Source organism: Uloborus diversus, chromosome 6, assembly GCF_026930045.1.
Source record: "Uloborus diversus isolate 005 chromosome 6, Udiv.v.3.1, whole genome shotgun sequence".
In the NCBI taxonomy this organism is placed as follows: Eukaryota; Metazoa; Arthropoda; class Arachnida; order Araneae; family Uloboridae; genus Uloborus; species Uloborus diversus.
Window position 1 is genome coordinate 158,989,188 of NC_072736.1, and position 11,820 is coordinate 159,001,007.

The following is an 11,820-nucleotide window of genomic DNA, read 5'->3' on the forward strand; positions in this document are numbered from 1 at the left end:
CCTATTAAGGGTGCACGCATGCAATCGTTTACCAAATCATTTTGCTGTCAAAAAGCAGCTCGTATGCCAACGCTAATTCAATATGAATACATCCTCTCCGGGGCTCATTCATTTAAATCAATCGATTTTTTGAAACTATTGAATACAATCACTTTTAAAAGATATTTAATGTTTTTATTTTCATCAAACTTAGTCAAATTAGTTTCAGTCATTTTTGTCACATTATTATTTAAACACTGCAGCCGAAAGAATACAAACATGTGTCCACCTACGCACACTGTTGCATTTTGCTATTTTTAACTCCCTTATCATCATCATCTTTCAACACAATTGCTTCCCTTCCTATTAAGGGTGCACGCATGCAATCGTTTACCAAATCATTTTGCTGTCAAAAAGCAGCTCGTATGCCAACGCTAATTCAATATGAATAAATCCTCTCCGGGGCTCATTCATTTAAATCAATCGATTTTTTGAAACTATTGAATACAATCACTTTTAAAAGATATTTAATGTTTTTATTTTCATCAAACTTAGTCAAATTAGTTTCAGTCATTTTTGTCACATTATTATTTAAACACTGCAGCCGAAAGAATACAAACATGTGTCCACCTACGCACACTGTTGCATTTTGCTATTTTTAACTCCCTTATCATCATCATCTTTCAACACAATTGCTTCCCTTCCTATTAAGGGTGCACGCATGCAATCGTTTACCAAATCATTTTGCTGTCAAAAAGCAGCTCGTATGCCAACGCTAATTCAATATGAATACATCCTCTCCGGGGCTCATTCATTTAAATCAATCGATTTTTTGAAACTATTGAATACAATCACTTTTAAAAGATATTTAATGTTTTTATTTTCATCAAACTTAGTCAAATTAGTTTCAGTCATTTTTGTCACATTATTATTTAAACACTGCAGCCGAAAGAATACAAACATGTGTCCACCTACGCACACTGTTGCATTTTGCTATTTTTAACTCCCTTATCATCATCATCTTTCAACACAATTGCTTCCCTTCCTATTAAGGGTGCACGCATGCAATCGTTTACCAAATCATTTTGCTGTCAAAAAGCAGCTCGTATGCCAACGCTAATTCAATATGAATACATCCTCTCCGGGGCTCATTCATTTAAATCAATCGATTTTTTGAAACTATTGAATACAATCACTTTTAAAAGATATTTAATGTTTTTATTTTCATCAAACTTAGTCAAATTAGTTTCAGTCATTTTTGTCACATTATTATTTAAACACTGCAGCCGAAAGAATACAAACATGTGTCCACCTACGCACACTGTTGCATTTTGCTATTTTTAACTCCCTTATCATCATCATCTTTCAACACAATTGCTTCCCTTCCTATTAAGGGTGCACGCATGCAATCGTTTACCAAATCATTTTGCTGTCAAAATGCAGCTCGTATGCCAACGCTAATTCAATATGAATACATCCTCTCCGGGGCTCATTCATTTAAATCAATCGATTTTTTGAAACTATTGAATACAATCACTTTTAAAAGATATTTAATGTTTTTATTTTCATCAAACTTAGTCAAATTAGTTTCAGTCATTTTTGTCACATTATTATTTAAACACTGCAGCCGAAAGAATACAAACATGTGTCCACCTACGCACACTGTTGCATTTTGCTATTTTTAACTCCCTTATCATCATCATCTTTCAACACAATTGCTTCCCTTCCTATTAAGGGTGCACGCATGCAATCGTTTACCAAATCATTTTGCTGTCAAAAAGCAGCTCGTATGCCAACGCTAATTCAATATGAATACATCCTCTCCGGGGCTCATTCATTTAAATCAATCGATTTTTTGAAACTATTGAATACAATCACTTTTAAAAGATATTTAATTTTTTTTATTTTCATCAAACTTAGTCAAATTAGTTTCAGTCATTTTTGTCACATCATTATTTAAACACTGCAGCCGAAAGAATACAAACATGTGTCCACCTACGCACACTGTTGCATTTTGCTATTTTTAACTCCCTTATCATCATCATCTTTCAACACAATTGCTTCCCTTCCTATTAAGGGTGCACGCATGCAATCGTTTACCAAATCATTTTGCTGTCAAAAAGCAGCTCGTATGCCAACGCTAATTCAATATGAATAAATCCTCTCCGGGGCTCATTCATTTAAATCAATCGATTTTTTGAAACTATTGAATACAATCACTTTTAAAAGATATTTAATGTTTTTATTTTCATCAAACTTAGTCAAATTAGTTTCAGTCATTTTTGTCACATTATTATTTAAACACTGCAGCCGAAAGAATACAAACATGTGTCCACCTACGCACACTGTTGCATTTTGCTATTTTTAACTCCCTTATCATCATCATCTTTCAACACAATTGCTTCCCTTCCTATTAAGGGTGCACGCATGCAATCGTTTACCAAATCATTTTGCTGTCAAAAAGCAGCTCGTGTGGCAACGCTAATTCAATGAGTACATCCTCTCCGGGGCCCGTTCATTTAAATCAGCTTTATTTAAATCAATTGGTCATTTAAAATCATTGATTAAACCCACTTTTAAAAGGTATTTAATTAATTATTTTCATCAAAGTTTAATTATAGTCTCAACAATTTTTGTCACATCATTCTCCTAACACTGTAGCTGCAAGAATACAAACATGTGTCCACATATACACACTGTTACATTTTCCTATATTTTAGCACCATTATCATCATCATCTTTCAGCACAATTGCTTCCCTTCCTATTAATTAAGGGTGCATACATGCAATCGTTTGTCAAATCATTTTGCTGTGAAAAAGTAGCTCGTATGCCAACGCTAATTCAATGAGTACATCCTCTCCGGGGCCCGTTCATTTAAATCAGCTTTATGTAAATCAATTGGTTTTTTGAAACCATTGAATGCAATCACTTTTAAAAGATTTTATTTTTTTTTTTAATTTTCATCAAACTTACTCAAATTAGTTTCAGCAATTTTTGTCACATCATTCTCCTAACACTGCAGCCGCATAACTCAAACATGTGTCCACATATACACACTGTTGCATTTTGCTATCTTTAACACCATTATCATCATCATCTTTCAACACAATTGCGTCCCTTCCTATTAATGAAGGGTGCACACATGCAATCGTTTGTCAAATCATTTTGCTGCCAAAAAGCAAGTCGTGTGCCAACTCTATTTCAATGAGTACATTCTCTCCCTGGCTCATTCATTTAACTCAGTTTTATTTAAGTCAATTGGTTTTTTAAAATTATTTATTGAACTCACTTTTAAAAGGTATTAATTGATTATTTTCCTCAAAATTAAATTATAGTTTCAGCATTTTTTTCCCCATCAATCTCCTAACACTGTAGCCGCAAGAATGCAAACATGTGTCCACATATACACACGCAATTTTTCTGCATCAAAACGTTGATTAATTGATTCATTTAACACACTGTTGTATTTTGCTATCTTTTACACCATTATCATTTTTCAATACTATTGCGTCCCTTCCTATTAATTAAGGGTGCACAATTTTTTTTAAATAATTGATTAAAAACCCTTTTAAGAGATATTTAATTGATTATTTTCATCAAACTTTGTTTCGTTAGTTTCAGCTACTTTTGTCACATCATTCTCCAAACACTGCAGCCGCAAGAATACAAAAATGTGTCCACGTGTACACACTGTTGCATTTTGCTATCTTTAACACCATTATCATCATCATCTTTCAGCGCAATTGCGTCCCTTCTCATTAGTTAAGGATGCACACATGCAATCGTTTGTCAAATCATTTGGCTGTCAAAAAGCAACTCGTGTGCCAACTTTAATTCAACTCTTAATAAGTCGATGACCAAAGATCCTGCAGTTCTTCATTAACATATAAGATCTGGGTTTCCCCGCCAAATGAATACGTTCTTGTCAATAGGGGAAGCATATAAAAACTTGCCTAATTATTCTGCCTCTGCGTGTGAAAAGATGCCGAGGAGAATAAAAAATGGAATAAAATAAAAGTGCATGAATACGAATGTAAAGTGCCTTTATCATACAATTCGTTTGCCCTTCGGGACGGAGGAAAGACATATTGAACGTCGTGATTAGGTTGATAAAATTGTTGCCGGAGTTCTGAAGGATACTGATTATTGTTAGTTTGTAATACCTTTTGTTAGAGGCCAATTCTTTTTTCTTTTATTAATCGAAAAAGGCTTACATCTGGGCTTAATTTCCAACAAAAGAAGGGCAAGATCCCTACATTTTTCAAAGCGGATATTAAAAGGCAAATAGCGTGTATTCTATTTAAATATATATATATATATAGGGTGTTCCAAAAATGGCTGATACATTTGAAAAATCAATAGAGACAAAATAACGGGCAGCGATAGAAGTACACCGTTTGTTGCATAATCCTTGGGACAACAGTAAATTTTCATACAGACAAACTTTAAAAATTAGTTACAATGTTCCTCAACAGATAGCGCTGTAGATATTTAGAAGAGACTGCAGATGTGTCTGCCTGAAAATGTAGTTTTTCCAAGCATATTACAAATAAACAGTGTATTTTTGTCGGCGCCTGTTTGACTTTTATTGTTTTTTCAAACATACCTTTCACTTTTGTGATCTTACACACTGTGTTTTCATTTATACCTTTTAAAATACCTGCAGCGCCATCTTTCGAGGAACATTGTAACTAATTTTTAAAGTTTGTCAGTCTGATAGTTTGTTGTTGTCCCAAGCATTATGTAGCAATGGGTATATTTATATCACTGCCCGTTTAGTTTTTATTAATTTTTCAAATGTATCAGTCATTTTTGGAACACCCTGTATATATATATATATATATATATATATATATATATATATATATATATATATATACTAGCAAAAATACCCGGCGTTGCCCGTGTCAGTAATAGTTATGAGAAACAATCGTTACTTGTCCTTGTTTTCTGTTTTAAGCGAAAGAATTCAAAACAAACCTTTTTGACGTGATTAAAAATCGAGCTTCTTCCTTACTCATAAAACTAAAATAGCAATAATATGTGTGTGTGTTTGTGTGAAGGGCTCTGGGGGAGGAAGGGGAAGAAATGTGACAAGCCACAAGGAGTGACTTTTCGATCAAAATTTTTGTTTCTCATAACTAAAATTGAAATAAACTTGGCAATGGATTATGTCAGTTGGCGAAAAACATATCTGGTTTTAGTGTTGCAGAATATGGACTGTATAACACCTTTGAAAAATTCTACAAATATCTTTTATTAATTGGAAATTGGCCTCCTGAAAAGTTCACATCATGTGGCATGTCACATTCTTGCCCTGAGCCCTTCAGAGCGAGAAATTTGGTAATTTCTCTTTTTTTTCTCTGAAACAGAAAGTTGCTTTTTGCTCCTTTGTTCAAAATCATCCTTTAGCTAAGTAATAATAAGTAGAACCGTGTGGGAAATTTGACTAGCCTGAACACTTCAAGCATAATGTCTAAACATGAACGAAAGTAACGAATAAATACCGTTGTGCTTGAAAATTAAAGGAATGAATTACGAACGTTTTGATGCACAAAAATTGCAAATTACTGCAGACACGTGTTTCGGTGTTACAAGGAACACCTTTTTCAATGCACTGCCTTGTGTTCTACCGTTTTGCTTTCCTCGGATGACTCTTCATTCAAAAGCTCACACTTCTTTGCATTGAACGAAAGTGTTTTCTCTGTTGTATTTTATCTGTTTTAACCAGGGTTCTCAGACGTCCCGTATTTTGAAAAAAATGTCCCGCGTCCCGGGAAACTTCCATACGGGACGGCTTGGTCCCGTATTCTAGGAAATAACAATATTTTACAAAATGAAACATTATTTTAAGGGGAAAAAATAAAGTAAAACACAAAATGTGAAATAAAGAGCAATAAGAAAATCATGTGGTAGCAAACGCAAAAATTATTTTCGTTTTAATTTGGTTTTTGTTTCGGCGGCAGACCATGAGAAGCCGAACATTTGCTTCCTCTTTGCTCATTGGCTAATGTTGGAAATATATCTCTGCGCATGCGTCGTCAATCGCAATGAAAACGATTTTTATGTTTTTATAGACGACATTTTGTAATTTTTAATGCTTTATTACGATTGATTTTTTCAGATTTATCATGAAGAGATGTTCTGCGTCGGAAAGCACTCCTTAAAAATACACCATATCCAGTAATCACCCGCCCCCCGCCACTTTCATTACTAGAATCCTGTTCCGTATTTACTGTTCTTAATTCTGGCAACCCTGGTTTTAACCCACACTATACTACCAAAAAAAAATGTTTTCCATTATGCAAAAAATGCAAAGAAAAAAATTACCTGTCTCAGAGAGGAATGTTCCTCAAAACACACTTAAAATAGGAAAACACGCCCCGTTCGAAGGTTTAAATTACACACCAGCGGAATTTTCCCATCTTCAACACTTATTAACTGAAAACCAACCAAGCTTGAAACTTTACCTACTGCCATAAACAAATGCAGGAAATCCTACTGTTTACAGAGCCCATCTCAGTTTCAAATAAACAGTGCCATTTCCACAAAAGAACAAAAAATGTTGCATCTATTTTACATACTAGGAAAGGAAAACAAGTCGACTGTTGTTGGTTTCACGATTTGTAAATTGCATATAACGATTTTTGTCAAGGAGAAAGGGGAAAAAAAGTGGGTAAGGAGTCTAAATAATGTCCAACCATGCGTTTCCACCGGATACTGTATGTTCAAGGGGAAGCATTGTGAGATTTTTTCTTTTTTGCATTATTATGTGCTTAGAGGTTGTGATGAAGCACCAATTTAAATACGTTAGCGTGGAGATTCTTTTGAACACTTTTACACGTTTTAAAAACATTGGTGACTAAAATTTTTGTCTGGTAATTGTGTAATTTCAATGGAGCTGAAAGAGTTGAGTTAAACTTTTTTTTTTGAGGTTCGGGAGGGGGGGGGTATGTGTTTATTGATTTTTTTCAAGGGAAAGCATTGTGGGACTTTTTCATTCTTGTATTATACGCTTTGAGGTTGTGATGAAGCACCCTTTAAATACGTTAGCGCAGAGATTCCTTTCAACACTTTTCCATGTTTTAAAACTAGTATGTTGTGGCCATCACGAAACTTTCTTCTATATTTTTCCTTTTTCTGATCCCTCCCCATGCTTGACGAGGAAGCAATATTCCCAACAAAAACAAAATTACACATGCAAAAACTTGACGACCATCCCAATGTCTGAATTATTGCAAAAGCAAAGCAAAGAGCGAAAATTGAAAGTTATTTTAAAAGCCTTGCTTGAATTAATTACAAATATTTTATTTGTTAACAAACATAAGTTGGCAACAGTTAAAAATTTTAAATCATTGAGATAATATTTCCGATCATTTCCATACAATTAAAATCACTAGTATGTTGTGGCCATCACGAAACTTTCTTCTATATTTTTCTTTTTTTTTTTCTGATCCCTCCCCATGCTTGACGAGGAAGCAATATTCCCGACAAAAACAAAATTACACATGCAAAAACTTGACTACCATCCCAATGTCTGAATTATTGCAAAAGCAAAGCAAAGAGCGAAAATTGAAAGTTATTTTAAAAGCCTTGCTTGAATTAATTACAAATATTTTATTTGTTAACAAACATAAGATGGCAACAGTTAAAAATTTTAAATCATTGAGATAATATTTCCGATCATTTTCATTCAATTAAAATCACGAGAAACACGCAGACGACAATCTATTACGATTTATCTTTCTTATTGTTGCATTAATAAAGCTATTTTTATTCAAAAAAAAAAAAAAAAATCAACACCTCTTGGAGCGATTGGCGTCAAAATTGAACCAAAGCCTGTTTACATATGGATTCACATATATTCCAAATTTCAACCAGAACGTAGCATTACTTCTTGAGATAGGGCACTCACAATGGAAAAAAAGAACGGGCGATTGCGCTACCCCCTTTTTAGCTGTTGACACCAAAATAAAATCAGCTCTTATACCCACTAAGGACTACTTGCCGATAAATTTTTCTTTCATTCTGTTCATTATTTCTTGAGATACAGCAGTCACAATTGACGACAAAAAACGTTCTATAGCTCAACCCCCGTTTGAGTTATTGACACCAAAATTGAATCAGCACCTGTTCCTGTTAATGGCAACATATGGACCAAATTTTGTCTGATTCCGCCAGTTAGTTCCTGAGGAATAGCAAGCACGCGTAACTCAAAAAACGTCCCATTGCTCCACCCCCCTTGGAGGAATTCGTGCCAAAAACCAATGGGCACAAGTTCACATAGGGGCACATATGTGTACCAAATTTCGTTCGATTTCATGCGGTAGTTTTTGCTGTAGAGCGGCCACAAAAAACTGGTCACACACAGACGTGACACACACACACACATACATACACACACACACACACATACACACACACACACACACACAGACAGACAGACATTTTCCAAAAATAGTCGAAATGGACTCGGCACACCTCAAAACGTTCGAATCCGTCAAAATTCGAAATTCGAAAATTTGCACGAATCCAATACTTTCTTCTATGTATTAGATATAGAAGAAAGTAATGAGAAATACGAAGACGACAATCTATTACGATTTATCTTTCTTATTGTTGCATTAATAAAGCTATTTTTATTCGCTAAAAAAATAATGATAATAAAAATAAATCAGCACCTCTTGGCGCGATTGGCGCCAAAGTTGAACCAAAGCCTGTTTACATATGGATTCACATATATTCCAAATTTCAACCAGAACCTAGCATTACTTCTTGAGATAGGGCACTCACAATGGAAAAAAAGAACGGGCGATTGCGCTACCCCCTTTTTAGCTGTTGACACCAAAATAAAATCAGCTCTTATACCCACTAAGGGCTACTTGTCAAAAAATTTTTGTTTGATTCCGTTCGTTATTTCTTGAGATACAGCAGTCACAATTGACGACAAAAAACGTTCTATAGCTCAACCCCCGTTTGAGTTATTGACACCAAAATAGAATCAGCACCTGTTCCTGTTACTGGCAACATATGAACCAAATTTTGTTTGATTCCGCCAGTTACTTCCTGAGGAATAGCAATCACGCGTAACTCAAAAAACGTCCCATTGCTCCACCCTCCTTGGATGAATTCGCGCCAAAAACCAATGGGCACAAGTTCACATAGGGGCACATATGTGTACCAAACTTCGTTCGATTTCATGCGGTAGTTTTTGCTGTAGAGCGGCCACAAAAAACTGGTCACACACAGACGTGACACACATACACACACACACACATACACACACATACACACAGACAGACAGACATTTTCCAAAAATAGTCGAAATGGACTCAGCACACCTCAAAACGTTCGAATCCATCAAAATTCGAAATTCGAAAATTTGCACGAATCCAATACTTTCTTCTATATATTAGATATAGAAGAAAGTAAAAATCGGTGACTTAAATTTTTGTCTGGTAATTGTATGTAATTTGCAGTGACATTTTTCTTTAACCTTTTCTCTTTTTTTGGGGGGGGGGGAGGAGGGCGGCGTATGTGTTTGTTTTTTTTATTAAATTATATTCAAGAGAAAGCATTATTGTGGGACTTTTCTCTGCGTTATGTGCTAAGAGATACTGTTAAAACTCCAATAAAACCAGAGTTGGATTTTTGACGTCAAAAACTTGTCGAAAACTTCAAAAATCTGTCAAATACGTCAATAGCCTGTCAAAAAATGTCAAAAATTGACATTACTGTTAAATAGAGTTATTAATGATCATTTTTATAAACAAATAAGGCTTCCTGATGCTGAAAAATTATTTAAATATAATTTACACATCATATCAATAAAATTAACTAAAGATTAAATAAATTAAATAAGTTTAATGAAAATAGATTTTTTTAACTTTCCTTTAAAATAACTTGTTATGCTGTAAAAATACGTTACGGATATTTAAACTTATCAAATCCAGTTTTCAAAGTAGTTCTGTTTAATTATTTTAATAACTAAAACTATTAGTTACAAATAATTTTATTAGTCTAAAATCCTTCTGTGTCAGGATTTATGTTAAGTCTTTCCTTTTGAGTAAAAGAAAAAGTAGCGATTATGTGACTTACTTTAGTCTGGCTCTGAGGTACGGAAATAATGTAATAAGGAGCCATTCATTAATTACGTAAGGGTCCCGAGGGGGGAGGGGGGTTGGGAAAATCTCTACACATCCTTACTTTGGGGGGAGGGAGGGGTCAAACCCATTCTTACGAAATATTTTTCAAGTCGATATTTTATATTAGAAATCAGGCGGTCAAGTGGTTTGGCAGAGATCTTATTTCGTTTGCTTCTGTAACTGGTCTTTGTCTTTTTTCTTTCTTTCGCTTTTACTGGAAAATAGGCTAAAAATGCCCTTACGAGAAAAAAAGTAGGGAATAACGGCATTCAATCAGCCATAATTTTGGCGACCAAGTGAATCGTTTTAGAGTCAATCCATGTGAAATCATACAGGCCATGTTGCTCACTATTTTTTATTTTTAAAATTTTTTGCCTGTTAATAAACTATTATATTGAGAGTCTGAAACGGTGGTTTAAAGATGTTTCAACCTTCAGAATTTTTTTTTTTTTTTTTGGCAACTTTTTTTCAGTAGCTGCGGAGTCGACTTTTCATAAAAATAGTATTTTACGAAATCCGCTTAGAACTTTTTTATTTATGCATGTATTAAAATACTTTAAAAACCATTAGATTGAGCAGAAAGTGATCTAAATTTCTATAATAGGTTTTTCTGATAAGTTTTAACAAATTTGTGTAACATTGACTTAAAAATAAGATTTTCCGTGTGAAATTTCACACTTTTAGCATAAAAATATTAGTGGAAGGAATTAAGACTCACTCTTACTTTTTTCTCCTTGAGTAGACATCTTATAGAACTATTCTCAGAAGCAGTATGAAACGTCTGAAGCAAGTCCATTTTTTTATATAGTTAGTCAAACTTGACATCTTAAAGAAAAAATGCTAAATTTAAGATTCAATATCCGAAAAGGGACTGAACGAAAATCTATGAAAATTTAACTTTATAACTTTCATATAGTAGTAAATGTGTGGCAAAAATTTTATATTTGATCCCTCAATGGTTTTAGAAATATGGAGCCTCGAAGTTGTGTTTAAAATCATTTTTTTTTCACGCCAAGAAATTTTCATAATGCAAAATTTATTCTGCTCATTATATCAGTTGCTGTTTTGTAGTATAAACTATCTACTATTTACACTTAATGTATGATATTTAAATTCACTTATTTAAAAATTTTGCTCTGCGTTAATATCAATAAAATTTTACTTTTAAATTTTTCATAGCCTTATTGTGGCCATTCTTTTTCAACAAGCTCTAATTTCCGCATGATTAATTATACGAAACATTAGCAAGTCTGGCATTTCCCACACTGTCACCGATACTGTCAGAGTTTAATTAGTGCTAAAGTCATTGTCATCATCACTATCATTTTTTTATCTTTTCTTCTTCAGATTTTTGAACAAATAATTTTGTGGCACTTTTGGGACAGAGTTATTTACCTGGAGTTAAATCAACAGGCAGATTTGTATGCTTAGACAAGTGTTGCAAAACAACTATCTATTTCATTGGATGTTCTAAATTTAAGCAACTTCTGATCATCTTCTGACCATTCAGAAACTTCCTTAGTTACTCTTCGGCAATCTTTTAAATGACATTATTTACCATTGAAAGCCCCCACATAACAGTCCGTATTGGACAATCACAATGTAAAGCAAAACTAAACTGATATCAACAGATAAATTAAATCTTTTACAAAATATCTAATGAGCTTTCTTAGTAAAAAGCAAAAAATGTGTAAT